The sequence below is a fragment of the Crocodylus porosus genome, unplaced genomic scaffold (genome assembly GCF_001723895.1).
Source record: "Crocodylus porosus isolate Cpor-Errol unplaced genomic scaffold, CroPor_comp1, whole genome shotgun sequence".
Lineage (NCBI taxonomy): Eukaryota > Metazoa > Chordata > Crocodylia > Crocodylidae > Crocodylus > Crocodylus porosus.
In genome coordinates this window covers 34,854,297-34,881,005 of record NW_017728951.1, presented here as the reverse complement: position 1 = coordinate 34,881,005, position 26,709 = coordinate 34,854,297, and the positions used below count along the sequence as shown (strand labels likewise).

The following is a 26,709-nucleotide window of genomic DNA, read 5'->3' as shown; positions in this document are numbered from 1 at the left end:
AGGTGGTTCAAGCACCTACATTGAACACCTTCAAGAGCAAATTGGATGCTTATCTTGCTGGGATCCTATGACCCCAGCTGACTTCCTGCCCTGCCTTTGGGCAGGGGGCTGGACTCGATGATTTCCCAAGGTCCCTTCCAGCCCTGATGTCTATGAAATCTATGAAATTACTCTACTGCACAGTAAACATCTTGTGTAGATGCACCCAATGTGTAGAAACAAAATTCTGTAACTCAGACTTGTACCTGATTGTCCTCCCCAAGAACTCTGTCCGTAGAAGGTATGAGGCAGCACAAACCTTGTCTTGAACATTAACCTTATGTTTTCCTTGGGAAATCCCAACTTAGTGTCCTGGCCCTGGAGAGCCTATTAGTGATAGGCATAGATTTCAGGCTGCAGGTGTGCTGTGTTTTTCTGAGCTTATTCTTTAGTAACCTAAATATTTCAGTCTGGCAGTCTCCTAGCCTTCCTGGTATTGGAAAGTTCATGAAAGCCATTTTTCTCACAACATTTTTTACTTTTCCAGTCAGACTGAGTTGCTGAAAAAACAACTGTTCTGTTCTCTGTAGACCCTTCAGCTCACAGCTAGAAGCAGGAAGCACAGAAGGTTGTGAAGGAAAACACAAGGAATAAAGCGAACATAACTTCTATCTCATGGGAAACTCAGTGTTCTGTATCCCAGCTGATCGTGTGGCATGAGACTCTGCCTTCACAGTAGCAACCAAGGGAATGAAAAGGGCACGATATGTAGGTAGACCTGTGCAAATACTTAACTACAAGATGCATTTGTCAAATGGAGCAAAGACAAACGAAAATCATTTAGGGTCAGCCCAAAACTATTTTGTTTCCCCCAGCAGAAAGGGGGGGGGGGAGGCATTTGGAATATTTTTTCAAATGGAAATCAAAAACCATTTCATTTAGAAAACAAAATGACTTGGATTTTCAGAGCATGTTTTTCTTCAGCTGAAACTATTCACAAATTCAGGTCAAATTCAGCCAATAAGTTTATTCTGGATGGCCCAAAACATTTGCCTCTCCCTCTTTCCCCTCAACAGAATGCTCAGCTCTAATAGGGGGCCCTTATCAACAGGAAGAAAAGGCCCAGCAGCTACTAGCTTCAAAACAGCTGCTTTTCTCTGCTCAATTTAAGGGCCAGTCCCAAGAAAGGCAAACTTGGAGCATACCAGTAGGTCATTTAAGAGCAACCCTGCACTGAGAACAAAATGTTGTCAGGAATCCACTGCTAAGAGTTTTTCTACACTACAGTCACTGTTGTGGCTGCTGCTTGATATACCTGAGCTAGTTCCCAGGTGCTGCTAGATTGCAGCAATACCCTAGGTAGCTAATCTAAACCTAGCTGGGGTATGTTTATACCCAGTGCAGTCCCTATGCACTATGACCTTATCCTGAGAATGATGCTTCTAGGGAACATGTGAGCCAATTCACCCTACACTTTTTATGTAGCTGAGGCTCCACTTCCAAAAGAATAATAGTGTTAATGATAGATTTTGATGTGGAGACCAGTTGTAGCACAAACATAATTTGGGAGAAAGGCAGTAGCAGTGAATTGAGGTACAACCCAAGAGCTCTTCGCTATTGTACAAATAACCTATGATGATAACTTTTGCTAAGAGTCACCCACTGTCTCAACGGAAGTGTAAAGGGGCAGTTCTAATTCTTGATTAGGGTGATCCACGTCCTAGCACATCCCAGCTGCTAGGAAACACTTCTATAGGGGTTTCCACTTATAGAAACTACTGCAGGGACATTCCAAGGCCTGCACTGTTGCTCTTGTTATTGAATACTGTCAAATGAAGGCTTGAAGATGGGGCTGAGCATAAACATAATTGCTAGAGATGCCACTCTCCCTCCCATGGATTTCCTAGAATAATCTGTCTAATAACCCTCTGCCACCTATTTCTAATGGAGAAAATCTAGTGCCCATGGTACAAGTGTCAGCCATTAAGGACAGGTGCTACTGCTTTTGCCACTCTCACAAACTAGTCATTTAGACACGTGCCTCATCTACCCGTGTAAAGTGCTTTGCAATCTTGGGATGAGGATTGTTGTCTAAATGCAAAGGAAGACAATTGGTATAGAAGACGGCAGTGATGACTTATGCATGATTCATAAGTCAGCGCCAGCTCCGATGTCTGCAGGCTACACAACATGTTGGGAGCTTCAATGGGAAGAATGAGTGGGTTGGTGCTGCTGCTGCTGAATCTGTGTTTAGAGAGCAGAATCGATCTCTACCATCTCAGGCTGCACACACAGAATGCTGTCACCAGCCAATCACCAAAAGACTTGTCTTTATTTTCCCTCCTTTTCATCTTCTGCTTCTATGAGCAGGCCAAGGACTTGTTGTCACAAGGTGATTTATATATTTCTGTTCATCAGCAGAGACAGTCCTGGACTAAAGCCCAGGACTAAAACCCAGGATCTGATCACCCTAGACTTTGGCAGAGATGAAATCCAGAGTCAGTTTTTGCTGCTTAGACATTTCCTTCAGTCTGAATCTGCTCTACACTTGGAAAAAGAACATTGACTGTAAAGGCTCCAAAAAAGCACCAAGAACTTGGGAGGTACCTACCAGTAGTACCAGTCAGTAGCAGTACCAGTTTTAGCAAGGACAGTTGAGGGTCTAATGTAATTGTGCATATGGAGATCTCTTGTGCTTTTTCACTGGCAAAGATTGTACTAGTTTTTGAGTACAAAGGACTGATGGGACATGCTTCTAGGATTTGATTCTTTAGCACAAAGATTTACATTTAGGTCAGGTACTAACAGCCAGAAACTGTTTGTATCTGAATGTCTCCTGGTCCAATGTGGCATGATTCTTGCGTTAGGATTAAGAGATAATCTGGAGTAGCCCTCTTCCTCCTCATGCAAGCGCAGTTTGCTAATATGTGTAAAATGGCCTGCTGGTGTAACAGCTGGCACTATCAGCAGTCCCTCTGTTGGTAGTGTAGCCCAGGTGTACTCCCCTTCTCCAACTGAAAGGAATTGTTAGCTGGCAGGTGTGCTGTTGGGGAACTGCAGACCATGCAGTTTCCCTCCATCTCTATAGAACCAGGCCAGGACAGTCAGGGAACTTAACTATATACAAATATATTTACATTAAATTTATCACAAGGAAAAGAAACATGGATATTAACATATGTTCAATGATCCATCCATCTAAACAAACAACATAAACAATACCCTCTGGGTAAATGCTACAAAACCTTATACCAGTGCTCCAGATACAGGTAAGTATCTGATCTGAAACAGATAAACCCCAAAATAAACATAGATAATCAACAGATAAACTATAGGCAAGTACAGGTGAGGAATATATAAGCCAAAAATAAATAAACAACAGGTGAAATAATAGCAAAACTGGGTCCCAGCTGAGCCCTAGGACTCATTTACAAACATGAAGGTTCACAATATATAAGGCCACTTACAGCACAAGAGCCCCAAAGATAAACTTAATCCCCAGGGGAAACCCCTATGCCCTTGGGCTTTTTCCTCAACCCCTTCAAGGAAGCTGGTAACTTCAGAGGGGCCCTCCCAGTGGGACCTCCACTTTCAGAAGCCCTTAACTAACTGGGGGAACTCACAGCTCCCAGGCCTGGCAGGTGGCCCTCGTCCTCTGCACCAAGCTGTTCTCTCACCTGCAGTGGGCTTTGGGGAGGGAGGGTGTCGCTGTCCCCTGGGACAGAGCTCCGCTATGCAGGGCTTCTGGGGCCTCTGGCTTGGCCCTGTCCACTGGCTCAGTAGCCCAAGCACTGTCTGGCTCCCTGGACTCAACCTTTTGCTATGGGTTGGAAGCCTGGGCTGCCTCATGTAGCACCAGACTCAGTCTGCTCCTGGACCCTCCGTGCAGCACCTGCTGCACTGAGCTCCCAGCCTCATGCTGGGGGTTGGGGACCTGAGCTGCCCAAGCGCTCCAAAGATCCTGCTCTGTGCACTGGCCAGTGCACTGTGTCTCTGCCCGCACGCCAGATGTTGCAGACCCGCGCCACCACACACAGCTCCCAGGGTCTGGATGCCATGCACTGTGCTGAGTGCTGAGAGCCTAGTCGCTGGAGCTGTCCACCGTTCCCTGCCAATGGAAGTCTTCAGGGGTGTTTCCAGGCTACTGCTTCACCCTGTGGAGCAGCTCTTCTGAGCCCTGCTCTCCTCCATCCCCCACACATCTTCCTCAGCTGGGCATGCAGATCCTTTTATACTCTTTGGGGCTCCCCCTGAAGTCTTCCCACCAGACAGTGTTGCAGTCTACAATGGGGGGGGGGGGCTGCTCTCCCCTCCCCCCTCAGGAAAGGGGTGTGACTGAACTCCTCTTGCTACTTCCTGATTGGTGGATGGGCTCCACCAATCAAAACAGCAAAATCTTAAGCCCCAGACTCAACCCAAGTGCGGAAAGGCAAGCCTGCCAGAGTTGTCTCAAGAAAAACACCAGTCATGAAAAGTGCATTCCCCCAAGGCAATCATTCTCAGCCTTTTTGATCCCGTAGCCCACCTGAACAGCAGCAAAATAACAGACAAGATCTCTGGAATTCAGAACTTCTTCCAGAAGGAATAGTATCCATAGAAGTATCATTTATGCATTGACTTTATCTGTATTAAGGACAGCTTCTACTACTTAGAATCAAAGTTAGCATAGCAATGAGTCAAAACAGCTCTGGGAGGATGAGGGAGAATTTGGAGATTGCCCACTTAGAATAACTCTTGAATGGTTTGCAGATGTGCAAAGCTAGGTTCTTGCAGAGTATGTTCACAGAGATCTTCTGTAGCTGTTGTTACCCTTTGTCTCACCAGGCCTCATAGACTGTACAGGTATCTTTGGCTTTGGGGTGGTCATAAAGTCTCCAAAGAACAGTCACCAGCCCATAGGAGTTTAGCAAAGCTGCAACAGCCCCAGGTAGCTGGGGGAAACTTATCTGTCCAAGGCTGTGTGGATGGACAGCAAGGGCTCTGATTTCAGTCCCTCCTGTGCTACAATGACCCACAACCTGTGGCTCTAACTACCTGTGACGAGATCTCTGCTAGTCATTTAAGCCTAAAGTAGTGCCTGAAAACCCTTTGTCATAACAGTATACAAGACAAAAGTGAAAAGAAGATTTGCTTGCTTAGAGCTGGCCTGTAAAAGCATCTCAGTAACTGCCCTTGATTCTTTTGAATGGATAAAAAGGACTGACTTATTTAAGGGTGTTTTCTTTCATGTTTTTACCTTTAAAATATCAAGAATCTAAAGTCAGCTTTTCTCTGATTTTGCTAGGGGACTTGATAGTTTCAGAGCACATACAGTGTCCAGGCATGCTGCACGGGGCACACACTGCTGGGTCGCCTCCCCAGATTCCTTTCCTCCTCTGGGCTGCACAGCAGAGGAAGAGGCAGCTGCAGGGACCGGTGTTAACTGCATGTTAATCTCTTGTGGGCCACATGCTGGCCCATCACAGGCTGTATGTGGCCCAAACTATGGGCTGTAAGTTGGATAAGAATTTATCCAACTGTATTAATAAGAAGGGCAGGGAGGTTGAATCTTTAACAAAGATTTCCTTTTTCCCAGAGGTCCATTAGGCATTGCAATTAAATGGATGGGGGAAAAAAAAGCCAAAACAACTAACTCTGAACCATTTAATCACAACTGACTGTCCTCTCAACTTTCAGTCCCTTGCGATGTCACTAGATCTTTATACAGCAGGGTAAGACTTCGGGAACACAGGCTGAGACCTAGTTTTCTAGTGTAAAATAACAAGAAAAAAGTACTTTTTAAAACCAAAGATTCCATCCTTTTTCAAACATCTTAAATAGCAAGAAAGGGCATGAGCTCAGTTTTCCCGGTGAGGCAGAGACACTTGTGGAGAGGGAAAGGGTTGTAAGTGAGACTTGCCTAGGAGGGCAGGGTGTCCCACTGGGGAGAGTTAGCTGAGAAAACAGCCTAGGGCCGGGTGGGTGATCAACCCAAGGGTTGTTTCAGTTATTAGCACAAGGGGGCTATGTCTGGGAATTGGAGAATGGGTCTGCAACATCTGGCTTTTGGGGAGGGGGGACAGCGTGTGTGTCTTTTGCAGGTACAACAGACAGCTAGACTAGAGGAAAGCTTCTTTTCCCCCATGCAGGCTCTAGCAAAAAGCAGAAAGGTACCTTCTTTTCTGAAACAAGCCCTGCTGCATTAGCCAATGTTATTGTGTTGCTAAGGTAAAGGAGAGCTGATATTAACTCTGGAAGGTGTGCTTCTGCTGAAATTCACTGGCTTCTCAAGGTTTAAACTGGGGACTTGTACTGAGGGTGTTCTTTAGTCAATTGGTATAAAGTGTTATTAGTTCACTGATACCCTGGCTGATTTGATTCGCAGGAGATTCGGCCTAATTTGGTGGCCGAATCTGAATTCAAATCAAATCAGGGGACCAATTAAAAGGTCAAAATCAATTTGAAGCTCTCTGAATCAATTTAGAAAAATTTGGAGAGCTTCAGTGATTTGGGCAGTCCTCACTGGCTGCAGCAGAGCACTGGACCTAGACTCCATGCTGGTAAGTATAGGTCAGGGGAGGGGGGGACTGGAGGAGAGGGTAGGGGACCATGGGGGGACCCCGCTAGGCCCCATCCCCTGCCTGCTCCCCCAGCCTCCCCATGGCTGCCGTGCCCATTCCAACTCCTGGTTGTTTTAAAAAAAGCCCCCACTCAGTGGGTACTTCTGGGGGGCAATCCTTGCTGCCCCATGCTGCATGGGGGGGCACTGGCATGAGCCCCCGACAGCACTCCCAGCCCACCCCCCATGGCTGCCCCGCCCAGCCCAGTTCTGGACCACTAAAAAAACCCACAACCCCCCCCAAAACTCACCAGCTGCTGCAGCAGCCTCAGGGCTTCTGGGAGCTCATGGAAGAGCCCCCCACACAGCATAGGGCAGAGAGGGAAGCGGGTAATTGCCCCCCACCTGGCAAGAGCTGGTGAGTGCGGGGCTTTTTGTTTGTTTGTTTTTTAGGGCTGGGAGCTGGGGCGAGTGGAGCAGTCATAGGTGGGGTGGGGGGCTCATGGCAGAGCCCCCATATGGCATGGGGTACGGGGGGATCGCCCCCTGCCAGGTAGCAGCCAGTGAGTGGGGGCTTTTCTTTTTTTAAGAGTGGGAGCTGCGGTGGGCAGGGCAGCCATTGAGAGCAGGCGGGGGATGGGGACTGTCCACTTCAGAGATTTGGCTGATCTGGCAGCAGCTGAATCTCCAAATCGAATCACTGTCCCCTGAATCAGCCGAATCCGAATCCAAAGCAAACACTAGCCGCTTCGCACAGGTCTAATGGACAACTTCTGTGTGTGGCATGTAGCAGATGGAGGAGGGAGCAGGAAGCATAGTAGCGGATAGGGCAGAAAGCAAATTAGCAGATTAGGTAGGCAGGGAAGGAAGCAGAGCAGCAGATTAGGCAGGGAGCACTGGACTGAGTGCAGAGCAGCAGTTTGGGCAGGGGAAGAGGATTGGAGCGACACTTCCAGACTTGCCAAATAAAGTTTTCCATGGCAAAGATGGCAAATTCAAAGGTCATTGACATATGGCCCCAAGTACCAGATTTGGTTTGGCGTCATCAGGGAAACAAACAGGATTACTGTTACACGGATCAAAGGAAGGAGGCAGGCAGACAGAAATCTACTTCCTTCTGTAATATCTATGATTCTCTACCAATAGCTCCCAAGTTTAGCCTAGAGCCTCTATGAATTTGATTCTTACCCACCTCCAATTTATAGAGGCCTTCTATACAGAACTAGAATGCAAATCCTGCCTAGTTGGCCTGGCAATTTATAATCAGGCATAGAAAGGGAGAAAGAACAAAATGTAAGGATTGCCCACTGTGCTTCCTTTTTGAAAAAAATGCTTGTTCTCCTGAACATAGTCTTCTATGACATACAGCTAGGTTTCCCAGTTGAAACCAATCAAACTACTCATTTGCTTGCTGCTTAAGTAGGCTAACAAATCAGGGCCTATTGGTACAGTGCTGGTCCAGGTTTTGGGGCTTTTAAATTTGCTCACATGATTTAAAGATCAAAGCTTGGAAAGTAATCTTACTGCGTTCTGTGAGCTACTGAGTTCCTCCCAGATTATCTAGCATAGTGTCTCCCCACTCTCCTGGGTTTATCTTTCTGCTCTGTAAGGTGCTCAGATATTTAATTGCTGGGTGATATATGAAAATCTAGTGAGATCAGTAATTTTAATTCATCCCCTCCAACTGGAAGAAAACAGTGACAGCAATGTATTCCTTAGTTAGCAGCTGCCGCCTCTCATGGATCAGCCACTACAAAAAGCAATACCCTGGGCAGTCAGTTATCCTATATGTGTCAGCTATGGCACTGGAAGAAATGGGGTCCTTGTTTCAGAGAGAAGCCACACAAATGTATTATTTAGAATTTAAAGAGACCCCCGAAAGTGGATGTATATCTTTCTTTAAGCAGCAATAACTTGCGAGCCACACACACGCACTTCAGAACACAGGGGTTGAGGATGGCATGCTTAAGAACATACAAAAACTAGAACTCTTGGTTCTAAAATGCTTAAGAATAGCTACTCTTCTGCTGTCTTAGGGAAAAATAGACTGATGCAAAGCACATTTAGGGTGATAAGTGGTTTAAATATGAAAAATTAATTTAGCCTAAAACTTCAAAGCTGTATTAATTTCAAAACATTTTTTATTTCAAATATTTTAAAGGATTTTTTTAAATTAAAAATATCATTAACGTTGTTGATATTGTTTGTTTGATCTCTACACCAGATAGATCCTTTGGCAAACTAGGTCCTCTTCTGGTTTCTGCCAGTGGCTGGCAAGGTGACCTTAGGCAAGTCCTTTGCCACCCTGGACCTCAACTTTCCCATGGCTAAAGTTGGAATAATGAGCCTGACTTTGTTGTGTGTGCTTGGAGATGAATTGCACTATATAATAGTGGGGTGCTAGTCACATTATTATGATTTGGTAAACTAAAATATTTTTAAAAGAAAAAAACATATTCAGCATGGTTTTGCATCTGAATGTCAATGAAAAATGTAGCAAAGTATTTTTGCATTTTTCTTTGAAAAAGTCAATATTTTTTGTGGAAGATAGTTTGGGGTAAAGGCTTTTTAAAAAACAAACATTTTGGTGGGGAAATAAATTGGCTGTAATCTAAATACTTTTGAAGTTTTAGTGATTAGCAGCCTAAGTGAAGTATCTCCTTAAAGGGTTTCCATTTCTGGGAATCTGTCCGAGAGATGGCAACCCTTCAGGGAGATACTTCTCTTAAGATGCTGATCACCAAAACTTTAAAATTGTTGGACTAAAGAACTGGATAGTCTTAGGGTCTTATAAGCTGTCCATCCATGACCTCTTGAAGAAGTAATTTCTGTTTATAAATTGACATTGAGTTCAGCACAGTGAACCTATATATGGACATTACAATTTAAACAAAGAAATATTATATCATAAAAAAATACATAGCACTAAATCCTAAAGGGAGCAAACCCTGGGCCTGTATTACTTTGGAGGGAATATATAGCTTGGGAAACAAAACATGGAACACTACAGTATTTCCTGCTGTTAGATTTACAGGGTCCTACTAGACCCGCTCATTAGAGTGGAGAAAATTTTTTTCAGTCTGTTAAGTGATCTGTGAAATCAGAGAAAACGTTTAGTTTAGGTACTGCTGTAAGGGTTTGGTTCTGTTCTGTTTAGTAAAGCAAAACCAAAAAAGTCATTATGGGTCAGCACAATACATTTTGTTCACCCTGAAAGGAAATGTTCTGTTCCATATAGGGGTTTCATAACCCTTTTTAACCTTCCTTTTAACTTAGGTCATGTTATAAATGAAAATTGCTGAAAAAAAGTTCATTTTGAAATGTCAAAATGCAATGGTTTAGGATATCGGAAAGAAAAAACAATATTTTGAAAAAAAATTCCCCCGCTTATTTCAGGCCAAACTCCATTTTTTGTTGAATTTATTATTAGTTGTAAAAAAGCCCCAAGCACCACTCCCTGTGGATGCAGAGGTAGCTCCATCAACCACCAAGGCCACCATTTTAAAACATAGTTTCTTATGATTTAAAGAAACTGGCTGGTGACAGCTTGAAACATGCCAAGTACTCGCAGTTCCCTGTGAGTCAGATTGGAATTAATGGCAAGGCCTGCAGTAGTTTGAATTCCAAAGAACAGCACACTGTGACTGCCGGGCTTCAGGTATCCATTCTCAAGCGGCCTTAGACCTGGTGGCAAATGTTGGGCATTCTCCGGGCTCATGAGTTTGATCTAGCAGGTATCTCCTCCTCAACTCGCCTTCCCCGTTCTTTCCTGCCATGACTTGTTGGTTTTTCAGTGGATGGGGTTGGTCGTCAGGTTTGCTCGGTGGTCCGTGGTTCACCTGACAGTCATTCACGGGGCTCTGCCACCCCTACACCCCGGCCTCACGCCTCCTCGTGCACATTGTTCCTCTGTTGACCTTGTCCCCTTCTGTGGAGCCACGTCCCTCTCTGTTCACCACCTGTTGTGATGGTTCACCACTGTGGGCCCACTCTCCCTGCTTCACCCCTAACTTCACCCCTTCTACTGGGGAAACACAAAGAAAATCTCTGAGGATCTCCCTTGGCCAAAGCTCCTCAGGGATGCTCACTGTGCCATCCACTCCTCACTCCTTCACATAGGGAAACAAAACAGAAAACTATCAACAGAATATTAACGATGGGCCACTTCCTGCCGTGGCTATGCCCCGCTCCCTAGTCTTTCTTTTCCGCCTGCTCTCACTCAGGGACACTTCTCCTGCTGCCCATCGTCTCTGTGATTTCCTCCCACTTTGTTATCGCCCCAGCCGTAACTGGCGGCGGTACCCACCTCGATTGTAGCCACCCTGGGGCTTTCCTCAGGGTTTTCCCTTCTGACGTGGCTCCTCTCTCGCCCTGGTCGCCCCACCACTCCCACCTGCGGTCTCATCGGGCCACCGCTTCATCCCTGGCTCCTCTTTCCGGTGTGGAGCCCCTACCACTCATCCACCTTTCACCTCTCTCTCCTGATGGGTCGCTCTGCCCCACACTGCTTTGGTCCATGCCCGCCTCATCAGGTCCTGCAGGCCTCGTGGGGAAGGTCTTCTCCCCTTTCGGTGGTAGCTACAGCCCCTTTTACTCCCTGCTCTCTCTCTCCCTTCTTCTGCGGCGTCATCTGCCATTTTTACTCCCACCAGCTGGCACTTGTGGCTAATGTCACCGGCTGGCCTTAATTGGATAAAGAAGTGGCTGATGAGCTGCATAGGCTTTTCCTTCTGCCCCTGCTGCACTGCATCTCTCACTGTAGGTAAGTGCTTGTTATTATCTCTTCCCTCTCCCTTCCTGGGACACACACATTTTGAGACAGTCACAATCTTGGTTGGAACCGGAAGTTGAATAGGGTTGTCAAGCTGGTCAACTGACCGGTCAAATAATGTCATTTGACAGGTCAAGTAACCACCTATTATTTGGTCACAGTCAAAAATTGTTAAATATTCTATGAAGTCAAGACTGGTGGCAAGTGGTAATCTGTCTTTTTATTGCATCACTAATGTCACCTTTTAGGGCAGGAGTGAGGGTTTCTTGTTCTTCAGTCCTGCAGGGCTCAGGCCAGACATGCATGCATATGCGGGCAAACATACACACATACCCATTTAAGAGCAGGCACCCCATGACAGGAGTAGCTCCACTAGAGTCTGTGTATCGATGACTCCGCCCTCCTGTTATGGGCCACGCCTTGATTTTGATTAATTAATGGATGTTAATTAGCAGGAGGCTGCCCATTGTCTGCCCCAATGCCAGGGGGCACTATCTGCAGCTCCTTTTCCTCCCATACACTGCAGCCAGGCCTCACAGATGATACTGACATGGTTTGATCTGGACCTTGTTGTAATTTGGCCCTCCCCTTGTCTTCCCTGGGCTTTCCACAGCCCTGTCTTATTCCACGCCTTCCTGGCACTCTGCTGCCCCCTCGCTCTGGGGCTTCTCGCTGGCCCCCTTGCTCTGGGGCTGGGGTTAGTGCACCCCAAAATGCTGCGCCCTCTCTGGCACCAGAGTTCCCATGCCACTGGGGATCCCCTATGAGGCCTCGTCCAACCCCTAACAGTCTCACCCAAACCACCAGTCTTATAAAATTACAAACAAAAAACTTAAGCCCCTGGGCTATAACATAAAATCTAAGCCATCATTCAATCCCTACCAGGGACTTCTCCACACTGTAACAGCAAACAGGAGCTGCTTGTGCCATCAGGCTTCTCCACTCTGCTTGCTCTGGCAGAGCTCCTTCTCCCTTGGCTGCTAGCGAAGAACTGCCCTCCTGGCCTCAGCCCTGGGGTTTATATGTGCCAGGCCCAGCCCTTTCCAGTCAGCTGACTCCCCAGAAGTTGCCCTAGCAACCTGCACCTGTGCCTCTGCTCTATTTCTCACTCTTGAGTTTCCTTTCTCCCCCCACCATTAAGCCATGTGCAGCTATAGCCTATTTGCTGTGCAGCAACAGTGGGACTAAGCCCACTAGGAACTACAACTCCTTCTCAATGACTAAAGCAGTAGTTCTCAGCATTTTTAAATTCCAGGCACTCTGCGGTACACTTGAGTCATGCCTCAGAAAATGCTAGTGGTATAAAACTATAAAGCAAGAAGCAGCCCATTCAGTCATATAACAATGTTGAGTATAACCCCATTAATTGAATCAAAACAACTTGCTCCTTCATCATGGTAGAAAACGTTCTGTCCTCAGTGCACTCTAGCTACATCACGAGAAATATGTTTAATGTTTTCATATAGTACTGTTTGTGCAGTGTGGGAAAGTCTCCACTCAAAAACCAGAAATAGACTCATTACTTTCACTGCTGGGAAGTAGGTGACTCTATCATGCTGGGTTGTAGGCTGACAGGTCTGGGGGTCTGCCAGGGGCAGAAGAAGCAACCAAGATTCAAGGGGAGTGTGCGGAGTCCAAATGTCCAGGGGTTAGGAAGCCAGAAGCCAGGAGATCCATCTGGGGACCCAAGTCAGAGATTCAGGGGGGTGGGGCAGAGCATGGGGTCAGGAGCCCAGCTTACTTGGGTATCCAGGAGATCAAAGCAGACTTGAGTTAGAGAGCCAAAGTGTCAAGCCAAACTGAGGGTCTGTGGACAGGTAGCCAGAAAATCCATCAGAGAACCAGTAGAGGCACAAACTGAGGGGAAGGCAGCCTGAGTACAAGGTTGAGTCTTGTTACCCAGACACTTCTTCTTCCTGGTCAGGAGTTTTTATAGGAAGGGGAAATAAAGGGTCAGCTGACCCTGACTGGTCACTCCAGTGGCAGGGAGGTGGCTAGGCCTAGATAGCGGGTTATGAGCACCTATGTCCACCCTAATGCTCAGCTGAGGAGGTGACAGACTGGGGATGAGTGGCTGCATCAGGCAAGTCTGAGGCCCCAGATCCAAGAGCATGGCCTGAAATGGTGTATGAAAACCCCTAACCTAGGGGCTCGGGGACCAGTGCTTGGCCCTCCACCACACTGCAACTCATGGAGGAAGGCAGAGCAGCAAGGAAAGGACGCTACTGGGAAAAGGTCTCCCGCTACTGGCTCCTGATTAGTCTGGGTCTCCCAGTCCCTTACTGGATCCTCCCGCCCATTGAGGCCCTGCTTGGACTTTGACCTCTGCCTCTGCCTCATGTATTGGGTTGTTGGCACTCAGCTCTCACAAGTACCTGCCCCAGCTTGCTCTTTGTCCTTGCTCTGCTTAGTGTTTTGGCCTTGATTCAGGTTTTGACTTTGGCTACCTCTTGGATCTTCAGCCTCTGCATGACAAGAGTTGACTCAATATTCAGATGAAGATGAATAAGGAGATGATGAAGATTTAGATCAGTGATTTTCATCCAGGGTACTGTGGTACCCTGGGGTGGCTTGAGATAATTTCAAGGTTGCCACACAATGTTAGCATTGTTAGGTGTGCAAACTTGATTCACAAGATAATCCCAGAAATTTCAAATAGGAATTCATACTGTTAAATACAGTCTGACCTATTGTGGTCTTTCTGAATTCCTTGCAATAGAGAAAGTGTTCTATTATATTTCTTTAGTCAAAAAAATTAGTGATAACTAAGAGCTGGCATTTTCTGAGGGGTGCCCTGAGGTTTAGAATTGCTGATGTAGGTAAAACAGTTGAAGCTAATGAAGATAATACAAAGCAAAATGCTTTAAAAATTGGCCTTTTGCCTACTTAGCTTAACTTCATTTAAAAATGACTTTTGTTTTTATAGTTGCCATGTATACTTTATTTCTCTTTAATTTCTTTTTTCTTTTTTTTATTTTGTCAGAGTTTAGATTGACCCTGGGTTTCCAGAATTAAAGCCAAAGAGAGGAAGAAGAACTCTTTAGTTCTGAATATTTTTACATTTTATACTTAATTAATATTGTTAGTTAAAATAACTCATTACACATTTTTAGAATTGTATTTTAATGTTTCACAATAATAGATAACTAACTTTTTTGTAATTAACAGAAGTTTCAAACCTCTTGAAGATTAAAGTCTCTCATAAATATTTTAATAAGCTAATGCTTAAAGTACTTTAAAATTATTAATATTGGATTAGTCAATTGGTTAAGTATGTTTTGATCAATCAAATACCCAACCCTAGTATTATTACCTGGTCCCTGTGCATTGCATGTAGTGCATGGAACCAGTCTGGCATGTGCTTCATGTGGCACTCGGGGCTGCAGCTGGCACATGCACTGCATGTTATGCGCATAACTGGTCTGAGACTTCATTTCACACAGTGTGTGGGGCTGGGTTGGGCTGTGTGCTGCATGTGGCACCCACACTGGACCTACCCTCCCTGCTAGATGTGGTGCACAGGGCCAGACCGTGGATCTGATCTGGCCCACAGGCTGGCCCCGTGCACCACATCTAGGACAGCTAAAAACTGTTTGCTGTCCAATGTCTGAAGAGCCGCTTTGCTGAAGTGAGAGCTGTGACAGGTCCATATTGCTAACCTGATATGGGATAAATTTATCCTCTAGTGATTCTATCCTCAGGATTCAGGGATGCTTCTGCAGAACCAGCACCAAATAGAGCAAGATATGCCACAAGCCAGCAAGCCAACCTCTTCTAGACAGGCATCAGGAAACATCTGGCTTCTGGGGATTTTAGAGTCTCCATGTGACTCACCTAGATCTTTTCTGCAGAGATTGTGAAAGTAAACACACCAGAGAACTACAGCCTTTGATATCTCTTAGTGATAGACCCAGGCGCATGCACACACATTTAATGGCTACATTGGGAAGCAAGCTGTCTAGGCTACACATACTGAATCCCTTATGGTTAATTATAAGGTTTTTTTAAGGTTGGGCAGCTCCAGGAGGCCTTCCCTTTCTATTGTACCATGGATCCTCCTAAAGGGAGGATCCATTTGCTTAAATGTGAACACTTCTCTCCTCACTCTCCCCTGAACCCCTCAGAAAAGGGAAAGTTGAGTTTCACAAGACCTTTTTATCCCCCTTGGGGCAAGAGCAAGGCCCTTAGTTACCTGACATCTGTCATTTTTAAATAGTATTGTTTCCTTGGGGAAGTAGTTAGTTTGCAACTTTTCATTTCCCTATTAGGGGAATATTTCAAAGATTAATTTACAGGTTTTTAACAGTGAGAATGATTAACGACTGGAACAAGAAACCCAGGGCATGGTGGATTTTCCATGTCATGATGTGTTCATATTAAGACTGGATGCCCATCTGGAAGATGTGCTGTAGCAAACATGAAATATTGGGGATAATACTGGGGTAACTAGTATGCCGGATCTAAATATCTGTTTTAAAATCAGACAAACCCAGGGATCCAAGTCCCCCTTTGAAGACATTCAGATAACCTGGGTCTGCATCTAGTAGCTCACAGTCATTAGTAAAACATCCAACCTATGAATCCTCAAATAATTAGATGTAAAAATCCTGTAGTAATGGCAATCAGTTTTGCCAGAAGAGATGAAAACAAAAATGGGAGCATGAGTGTGCGTGGAAAGCTGTGCTAGGTGGAACAGGAACTGTACAGATCAGACCCAATGTAGTCTGTGAAGTGTTTCTTCCAATAGGCACTTGATAAATGTAAGACATTTGTTAACTCCTGATGTTCCAGCTTCCAGGACTAGTATTTCCTTTAAAACATGCAGGCCAAATAAGCACAAGGTAAAATGCATTATATGTTAAAATAATTATTATTAATCCAATCTCCGAGTTGTGGTGGGAGATTGACACATGATTTCACAATGAACTGCATCCCAGCAACTGAGCAGGGTTTCTTCCTGGTCTGTATCATTCAGTTGATAAAAGACCAGGTAAGGAGCACTGTTGTAGCTCCGCCTGGTGACAGTCAAATAAGATGACACACAGCACTACATAAGATTGTTGCTTGGGGTAGAGCGAGCTTACCCTTCTACACTGAGCCCTGGTGGTTGACACCTGGCAGGAACTGCTGATGTTAGTCAGTCAGTGGTCTGTCTACACAGCCAGAACTGCTGACTAGTCAGGGATGGCTCTGGTATCTCCTGCAGAATTAATGACTGGCAGACAGTGAAGAAGCAAAGAGCTGGACTAGAATGTGGCTTGATAACCACCCTGCCTGGAGGGCATGATGAAGGAAGGGGCTGTATTTTAGGCTCTACCCTGCCTGGCAAGGAGGTAAACAATGCAATCTGTGTCCTTTACTCAGGCCATGGTGTAGCTGCTTGATATGGGCTTATGATTTACGTTGCTGTTTCTGCTGGTGGTTTGGGACAAGGCTGGAAGGGGAGGTAAGGAGGACTTGTTAGTGCCCAGGGGACACTTGACTACCTTGAGCCCTGCCAGGAGGCAGGCTCAAGCACATAGGGGCCAGGGGCCTGGTGCCAGAGGGGGTGCAGCCACAAAGGGGCCAAAAGCCCAGTGACTAGAAGGGAGAAACAAAGCTAGTGCCTTAAAGCCAGGTCAATTCAGTGGGCCTGGGCTAGAAGGCCCAGTGAGATTAAAGGGACAGAGGCTGAGGAGGCTGAAACCCCACAGAAGGAACGCCATACTGGTAAGACCTGCAAGGCATGGGGTATGGTAAAAGGGAGGAGTTGGAGCCATGCAATTAGCCCTTAAGGCTTTGGGTGCCCTGCCAGGCACAGTTGAATAGAGGCCCAGCCTGGGACCAGTGGGAATGAGGCCTAGCAAAGGCCTGGGGACAGCCTCCATAGTAATTTATATTTCCATCTAGGCATGGCAGGTGAGACAGGAGGGTGCCCTAGGGGTGGAGCAGAGCACAGTCACAGAGCCACCAGAGGGCATCACAGCCACCCCGGGATCCCGACATGCTACAGCCACATTTCCTCAGTCTACAAATATAGCAACTTCTGTTAGGACTTGGAACCAAGCCCAGGCATGGCATAACCACATCTCAGGGGAGGAGGGAAATGGCCTAGGGAAGTGGCAGGGGGAGCAACCCCAGCCCTGGCCCCAGCCTCAGCCTCAGCCTGATGCCATGTAGGGTAGAGAGGGAGTGGCCCCGGCCCCGGCCCAAAGTGGTGGGGCTAGCTGGCCATTTTGGCCCAAAGGGAAGGGGAAAATGGCCCAGTCCCGGGCCTGGGCGCAGGCTCCAGCCTGAAGTGGCAGGGTGGGGGTGGAAGTGGGGAGCGGCCCTGGCTCTGGCCCGAAGGGGTGGGGGGAAATAGCCCTGGCCCCAGCCCATAGCGGCAGGGGGGAGGTGGGGAATTTCCCAGGTTGCAGCCCAAAGGGGAGGGGGTAAATGGCCCATGCACCAGCCCTGGCCCTAGCCCAAAGCAGTGGTGTGGAAGCAGGGAGTGGTCCCAGCCTTGGCCCAAAGTGTGTGGGGGGCAGACGGAGGCCTCTGTCCCTGCCCACCCCCCTCCCCCCCATTCATGACAGGTAATTTGTTAGTATTTATGTAATGGTGATGGCACAATACTGAGTTCCAACAGATGCTTATCACACAGGCTGATCTATGTGCCCATCTCATGTAACAATAGCCATTAGAGAGCATAAACATTGTTTTCTGTCCTGTGGTTAGGTATTAAGTTTTATTAATCCTGTCGTATGTCTGGGGACAGGTAATAAAACTCAGCTGCTGCATTCTGTCCTTCACCTTTCAGTTACTTTGTGGCTTCCTTAAAGCACACAGCTGGGGTGAAGAGCATATGGATTATGATGTAAAAAATTGCCTTCTTTTAATTTTAAATACCATACTCATCACAACCTAGGAGCATCCCAAAACTAGAAATTGAACAGTACTCGATAAAACAGATTACATCAGGGGTGGACAAAATGCAGCCTGGGGGGCCAGATGCAGCCTGCCAAGCCATTCTATCTGGCCCACAGGGCCCTTAAAAAATTTAGAAAATTAATATTAATCTTCCCTGGGCTGCCTGTCATGTGGCCCTCGATGGCTTGCTGAAACTCAGTAAGCGGCCCTCTGCCCAAAATAATTGCCCGCCCCTGGATTACATGGAACAGGAGGTACTTAAGGCTAGGGACAGAAGTTACACATAAACCTGTTTAAGTCTTCAAAAACTGGTTTAAACCTGTAACAAAACAGAAGTTCGGTGCACATAAACCAGTTTTAAAGTGGCTGAAACTAGTTTAAGATAAATCTGGCTGAAAGTAGTATCAGACCTAACTGATTTGGGTCAAATCAGTTTATGGAACTTCTGTTCCAGGTGCCTTCATGGTTCAAGTTAAATCAGAGTCCCCCAGCATCCCGGCATAGGCTGTGTGTTCACTTCCTCTTCCTGATGTCCCCAAGGTCTCTGGAATTTGCAGTCCACATCCACAGCAGCAGGACTCTGCAGGGTTGATCATTACTTCCTTTTCCTGCTTCCAGGTGCCTCTGGGATTTGTAGTCCATGATCACAGCCAGCAGAACTCCACAGGGTTGTTCCATTCTGTTCAATATATGCTTGCATCAGAGAAAGGACTATTTTTGTTCAAGCTTTTATAAATTCAATGCCACTACCTTTTCTCCCACCCACCCCCTTCTCAGCCTGGCAAACATTTCCTCCCCTCCCTCTTACCCCGACCCAGGCAGACCCTCCAGCTAGCTCTGAGCTGGGCCTTGGCCATGTGCCCTCCTGTCAAGCAGGGAGCAGGGGAAATCCTTGGAGCTGGCAGGCTGGGAGGTATGCTTTAGTGTCCCCTGGCTTCTGGCTTGAGCCATTGAAGGCATGTGCCTGCATTTCCTGAATCAAAAGTAAATGTCTATTCACTTGCAAATCGGTTCAAGCTGTGCAGCTTAGATTAAGCTGCAAAGACTGAATTGATTTGGCCTTTGACTTTTTGACTGTCTGTACTGATCCTGAATGTTAGGGCTGTCAGGCAGAACGTGCATGAGAGGTGTAATTGATTATGCTGGCCACTAGATGTCAGGATTGCCCTAGATTTTTAAAAATAGTAATGCACTTTAGTTTTCTTTTCCTTGGCTTTAGGTTGCACTCGCATTACATATTCAAGCTTCTGCCTATAACCAAGAGGGCAGAAAGGCCAAAGGATCACCTAATCACTTGACTCTAGGAGGTAGGGCTTTAAGAAAGTATAAAATATTATGAGATAACATTGCAGGAGCTGGCAACACTACTGTGTTGCCTACAGAACCTTATTGGCATGTCTGGGGTGGGAAGTGAGAGATGTTTGAAAAGGAATAATTGGAGTTCACAATCAAGGGGTTTTTTTGAAGAGAATTGATTCCCAGACAGTAGGGGGATTGATGATAAAAGTCAGCAACTGAATTCTTAATGTTTGATTATCTAATTAAATAGAGCTGGGAAGGTATTGGCTTTCCCAGCCAGCAAAACTTTTTGAAATTTCAATTCTTTTTGCACATCAGGATAAACAAAGACAATTCAGAGTTTTTAATGGAAAATCCAGCCAGGGTCAATTCCTTGCCCTGTCAGGTTTGGGCTTGGGCTCAGGCTAAGGTTTTGGCCTGATACTGCTACTTTAAAATAAGAGCCTCTGCCTGCTTTAAGATTGCGAGTGCTCTCAATCTCTCTTCTCAAACATGTTCTATTGTATAGAAACAATTAGACAATCCTTGTACACTGACTATCAGGCTACTTTGGGCTGACACACTGTCTGTCTGTTTGACTTGAAATTCTCCTGCTGTGCTTCAGGCACTGAGAATCTAGAACCCAGCTGTACTTGTGATCTATCTTGCAAGTCCACTCCACGGTCTCCCTATGACTGGTGATAGGGCTGCTCAGCTGTATCACAAACTTCATCCCTCTTTGGGGCTGCAGGTACCATTACTCTTACCCTAGCACTACTTTGCCTTATGATAGTTCAGTTAAAAACATCTCTTTTTCAATGGGCCTTTTCTTACACGGTAATTTTGGGTGGCTCCTGGAGCTCTTAACACTTGGATTGTCCACACATTAACACCTGGAAGTAGTTTTAAGCACTTGTTACGTGGTTCAAAGTTATGCCACTCCAGTTTTACCAATTTTAAAGTGGCATAAAGGGCACTTTAAAGGGCAGAATTTTCTCTGGTCTATGTTACCCACCTCATGTGTGGCTACTCACCACAGATGGGCCCCACCAAGTTGAAATCCTCCACTATCTCAGGATGCAGTGTCCCTACCCCGATGTTCTGTGTGGACAAACTTTCCACCCTCTGCACTGTACTATCCAGGGGCTGGTTCTAGCACCAAGTCAAGTTCTCCTCTCACCTCTGGGGGTGTGACCCCAGGATACAGCCCTGGGGTGTGACCCCAGGATGCAGCCCTGTGAAAACAGCCTGCCGAGCACATGCTGACTAGCAAGTACAAACATTTTGTCAATTGACCTCCAACTCACTCAGACAGCGTGAGCCAAAGGAAGCCTGCCCTGGACCCATCAGGCAGGTATCTAATTGGAGCCATGATGAGGTGCTGGACCTCATTGTGAAGAGGAGGGGACCATTGAAACTACAGGAAAAAGAAATAAGGGGACCTGGCAGAATCAGGCTGTTTATGAGAGGATTGCAGCGTAGATAATGCCACACGGATATCAGAAGAACTGGCTCCAGGTCAGGACCAAGATAAAGTCCCTGAAATCTCTCCAAGTGAGAGGCAGAGACTCCCAACAGGGTGTCCAAGGCAGTCAGGACCCTGATTTCCTTATGCAATAAGCTCACAGAGATCCTTGAGAGGGATCGTGCTGTGGCTCCTCACCACATGGTCCAACGCACAGTCTCAGGGCTGGTCTGCCATGACCAGCAAGAGAGGAACAGCAGTGAGACAGCCTCCTCCCAGAAACTGCTGCCCCCCAAGAAAGTTCTGAGGACCAGGTGTCCTCTGTGACCTTCTTCCTGAGCCCCATCATTGAACCGGGAACACAGGAGACCCAGGAGGTGGACCCAGGACAGGGTGGTGGCAGCTCAGATAACACAGACATTGAGAATGTTGCAGGAAACCTCTCTTGTAAGTTGGGGTTTGGGTGGGAGAAAGGGTGGCTGGTGTTTGACTGGTGCCATGTTTGGGAGCTTTGGATGGTGATGGATGGGGGCTCGAGGGGGCTTGGGGCTTTGGAGAGATTCTTGGCTTGGGGTGTGTCTGGCCTTGACTTGGGGGTGGAGATACACGTTTGTTTCCTGGTGCTAGCTGTGCTAGCTAGGTGCTGGGGTTTCAGGAGATGCTGACTGATTGACCCCTCATCCCAGGAATTGATCAGGAGGGCTAGGGCATTGGGCTGTGCAAAATGCATGACTAGCATCAGTCATGTGTCTGATGGCCAGCCAGCTAGCCCTACACAAGGGTTAATTATTTTATTCAAAGGACATCCCCATTCCTGCCTACCATCCCCATGCCACTATTTGCAAGTCTGTTTGCTGCCCCCCTCTTTGAAGGGGAGCCTTTAAGCTTGGTGAAAGGAAGCAAAGGAGCCCCTTGTTCCCATGGAGCTGTGGGACAGCAGGGCAGGTGGGGACAGGACTACAGCCATGGCTTTTCCTACTTCCCCCTCCCTGCTGCCATCCACCGCCAGCCACCTGCCTAAGAATGGCCCATGGGGACACCTCTCCCTGCCACTGCTGAGCCTGTCCAGGCAGGCAGTCACTGCCCAACCTCTTCCAGGTCATGGGGAATAGAGGAGAGCCATGGCTGGCCCCAGACAGCCTCCAGACCTGGCTGGGCTCTGGTAAATTCCTGCGCTCTGAGCCGGCAGACAGCCTCATCAATTTCAATAAACTGGAGCTACCTGCAGTTAACTGAAAATTTCCCATGGCTGCTCCAGGTAGCTTGGAGTCTGGCTGGCCAGATTGCAGGACATGGCTAGCTGGGAAGCGGGGAGACAGAGAGGGGTTGGGAGGGTGAACAAGGCTGGGAGCTGAATTGGGGTCTCCCACCCTGGGATGTCCAGGAGTGACTGGCATGGGCACCTTTCCTCTGCAGACTGAGTCTGTCCAGGCAGACGCGCACTGTCCAACCCTCCACCCCACAAGTTCTGGGGAGCAGGTGGGGAGCTGTGGTTGGCCCCAGACAGCCCCCAGACCTGGCTAGGCTCTGGTAAGCCCCATGCTATAGGCAGGGGGAACAAGGTTGTGGGGGCCAAATCAGGTCCCCATGAGTTGGGGCTTCCTGCAAGGGGCAGGGGCAGTAGCTCCCTCAAAAGTGCCTCCTCTCACTGCTTCCTGCTGCCCCAAGAAGCATGACCAGAACCCACCACCCCACCCCAATCCCAAATCCCAATTTATCAAAACACAAGTCCTTCTTTACTTCTTGATTTCTTTTTAAATTTCTATTTTCTTACTATTTTTTAATTTTCATTCTGTGGCTGACTTCCCTCATTTCACCTCCCTAGCCTGACTCCCATTTCCTTTACACCTCCCATTTACTTACCCACTCCCATCTCATTAACTTTCTACCTCCTAGTTTCAGGTTCGCACCCCCCCCGCCCCCCAACCTGTCACCCCACCTCACATACAGCAGGGATAGAAGCATGTCCTGGCTCCCCAGTCCTCTAGTGGCAACTCATAGCTGTAGCTCCTAGTCAGGCCCCTGCTTACCAGCTGTCTAGTGGCAAGTCACAGCTGTGCAGGTTGCAAACATTAAGAGAAGTTTTCTAACCTTAGGGCCTTGTCAGACTTCATGCTGAAAGCCAAACAAATGTAACCCAGGCGCATGGCGTTGCCTGTGGCCACCACTGAATAGTGGGATCCTGGGGTGCCCGGTAGCCAGTGACCTTGCCCAACCCTTCTAGTGGCTGCGGCAGGTTCCTCAAGAAGAGGGTCTCCCTGTACAGAGGACGAGCCTTGCAAAAAGGGTTAACTATATACAGGCAGTCCTTGACTTACAACGTTTTGAGTTATGGTGTTTCGCACTTACAGGGTTTATAAATTGACACCCTGTTTCAACTTTATGATTTTGAGTTTACAAGGCTTGATCTGATGTGGTGCCTTGCCAGCGAACAAGTTTACTGTGTCACCCATTTCCCTGGAGAACATCTGTCCAAACTTCCTTGGACACCTTCCTTAAGAAAGCAGACAAGACTCCAGAAAAACCTCCAGCCAAGACTTCTGAGAAGACTCCAGCCAAGAACCCTTCAAAAAGTCCAGCCAAGAGCCTTTCAAAAAGTCCAGCAAAGTCACCTCAAAGAAGTCCTTCCAAATCAATATGATTACTATTTACAATATAAGTACATTAATGTAGCTATATTAATCGTCTATAATTGATCGAGTACAAAATTTTGGGTTATTTTTGGTGAAAATAGGGTATTGGGCCTTGGTTCAGGAACCAATCCCCCATTTATAACATTGTTTCTTATGAGAACATTGGTTCCAAGTTATGTTTCGACTTCAGATGCGGTTTTCAGGAACCATTTGTGTGTAAGTCCAAGGCTGCCTGTACAAGATTTAATTATATACAATATCCATTACAAATAATCAAGCAGGTTTAATACATAAAGGCTATTAAAGAGAACATACAATACACACACACAATCCCAGTAATGACAGTCACAACATATAACCCTTCCTTTGAATACCCATAACCTAAACGGAGAGTACCAATTGAGTTACAGTCTTATAGGCTTGCCCATACTTATTTACACATCCAGTCAATAACTTTTATACACAAGGATGAATATGATGGCTCTCTGCACACTTAACAGCCTGGGGTGATGGCTTGAAAGGAATAGCCACTTCTTTGCCCCTCTCACTGGAGCATGGGCAGGTCTTCCTTGGTTTAGGTCCCTCTGTGGTTGCTTCAGGTGTCACATGCTCCCGGCCATCACTCCCTCACTGGCGTCTTTGCAATAAACTTCTCTCCCCTGATCTGTGTCCCCTGACACAGCTGGCCCCAGGGTCTGGGCTTCTGGCTCAGGCAGTCTCCCTGGCCTGTACACACACGCCCCGGCAGGTAATCAGGAGAGGGTTTTGTCACCGCCTTGTCCTGGCTTTCCACAAGATGCCTCCCTGAGGTAAGTAGGGTTTAGCATCCCCCTAAACCCTGCCTTTCCCCACCATGACCCAGGTGGCTGCTCTGGCTCCCTGTGGCTTGTGTCCCACCTCCTTCAACCCCATTCACAGGTGCACCAGGCCTGTCTCCTTCCCCATCCTGCTCCATGCACGCTCCCCCCATGCAGGGCTTGTGGACTTCTTCCCTGCTAAGCTGCAGCACCACTCTTCTCTATGTCCCAGGGGGGATTCCTGGGCTCAGACATCTCCCCAAGCCTGCAGCAAGTCCCTCCATGGCTTTGCAGGCTCCAGGGAAGAACCACCGCAGCCAGGCTCCCTTCAGTCTCCAGGGTGGGCCATTTCTCTCTCTTCCCCCAGGGTTGGGAGGGAATACCCTGTTATAGTTTCATGGTTTCACAGTTAGTAGGGTCAGAAGGGACCTGAGCAGATCATCAAGTCCGACCCCCTGCCATGGCAGGAAAGAGTACAGAGGTCAAACGACCCCAGCAAGGTGTTCGTCTGGCCTCCTTTTAAAGACCCCCATGTTGAAAGGGGGAGTGTCTCATGAGAAGCACAGCTGGGCAGCAGCATGGGCTGTGAGGGGCATTGGCAGGGCTGGGAGTGCAGGGGTCTGTGGGTTGGGAGTGAGGGGGGCTGGCAGGGCTGGGGAAGCAGGGGTTTAGGGGTGAGGGGCAGAGGTAGGGCACAGGCATATCACTGCGCCCCCCACAATCATATGCCCTTTCCCCACTCCTCCCCTTCCAAGGTGTCCTCTTTTTTGCTTCTGGAAATATGGTAACCTTACCTTTGCCTCTGTCCCTAACTGGGCATCCCCTATGTAGGCTCTTATACAGGGCACTTATACAGATGGGGAAACTGAGGCACAAGCATTGGGTGCCTCACCCAAGGCCACACAGGACCCCTGTATCAGAGGAAGGAGCCTTAGAGCTGTGCTGCTTGCCCTTTTGCCCCTGCCTCTGCTCCTGCCTGGGGTCTCTGCGCAGCCCCTACACAGAGAGCAGACCCTGTAGCAGTAAGTGTTAACTCCCTTCCCGAGGGCTGACATGATGATATCAACAGGAAGCTGCCAGCCATCTTTGTCTGTGCGTGTGTTAGCAGTTGCAACAAAGGCCTTTTGAGAGTAAGAAGTCACCCTGCCTTTCTTGAGCTATGAAATAACATATGGTGTCAGGAGTGGCTGAATCCTGCCATGAACAGGAATACAAATATGAGTTGGCAACTGAGTGATTCATAAATGACAGATTAAGCTCCAGCAGCAGCTGAGTCCAGCTCAGGGCAGAGGCTGGCTGCAGAAACAATGCAGGCTGGTAAAGTTACACCACCAGAACAGCTGTATTTCCAATCCCCTGAAATGTGTCCTAGATGGATCAGATATTTTAACCGCTGCAGGGAAGTGTCAGGTCTGAATAAAAAGTCTGAACCTTACCAAGCAAGTACTCTCATCTATTCAATGGGGGATCAGGCTGATGAAATTCTGATGTCACTGCATCTTACAAATGCAGAGAAAAACCAATATCCTGATGTGGTAGGGGCACTAACTGACCTTTTTTTTTGGACAAAAAATGATTTATGAACAAGCTAAATTCAATCTTCATAAACAGGAGACTTCAGAACCTCTGGACAGCTTTATCACATCTTTCCATACATTGGCTGAATCTTGCCAATATGGGGATCTCAAGGAAGAACTAATTAGGGACCACTTAGTTGTGGGTCTTCACAATGAAGAGCTCTGACAACGATTAATTTGGACCCTGATTTAACACTCCAGAAGGCTGTCACACAAGCCTGCAAATCAGTTAGTTAAGCAGCAACAAACAGAAATCAGCAGTGATTCCAAGCCTTATCCGGCATCAGCTAATAAGGATGAAATGAACATTGTCAAGAAACTATAACCAAAAATAAATAGAATTGACATGCACAGTGAACAATGGGAGTGGTCTCACTGGCACCCAAAGCAACAACCTAGTGGGAAAGGGAGCTGTTGTGGGTGGGTATTATAGGGCTTGAGTCCTTTCTTACCTGGCGACCTACCCCCTTGCGACATCAGGGTGAGATCTCCAAAATGGAACTACCCGTGTGTCCTGTTAGTTGTTCTCATTCATCTGCCATGTCTTGATGTTCTTGCTGGGAGACAGTATTAGCAGGTTTTTAGTGAGAATCCACTCTGTTGATTTCTTTGTGGGGCTTCAACCTCCCCTTTACCCCACCCTTACCACATCCCTGGCCCAAACGGGTGTTGTGGTTCTGATGCTCTCACTTTACAGGTGATCACTTTTCACCCATGCCTCCCACTGACAGAGACAGGGAAGGGTTCTCTAAAGCATTTAGCTCTTCTTTAGCAGTCTGA

General features: G+C 47.2%; 1 protein-coding gene across 2 annotated transcripts in view; it reads right to left on the bottom strand.

Annotated features, from left to right (window-relative positions):
- The window catches only part of ARHGAP22 (Rho GTPase activating protein 22), a 333,567-nt gene extending 306,858 nt beyond the window's left edge, over nucleotides 1-26,709 (bottom strand). Inside the window, exon 1 of one of the 2 annotated variants that reach the window (XM_019555600.1) lies at nucleotides 26,435-26,709. The gene's annotated coding sequence lies outside the window, so the exon portion shown is untranslated. The remainder of the gene's footprint in view (nucleotides 1-26,434) is intronic. The other variant, XM_019555601.1, reaches the window with a different exon arrangement.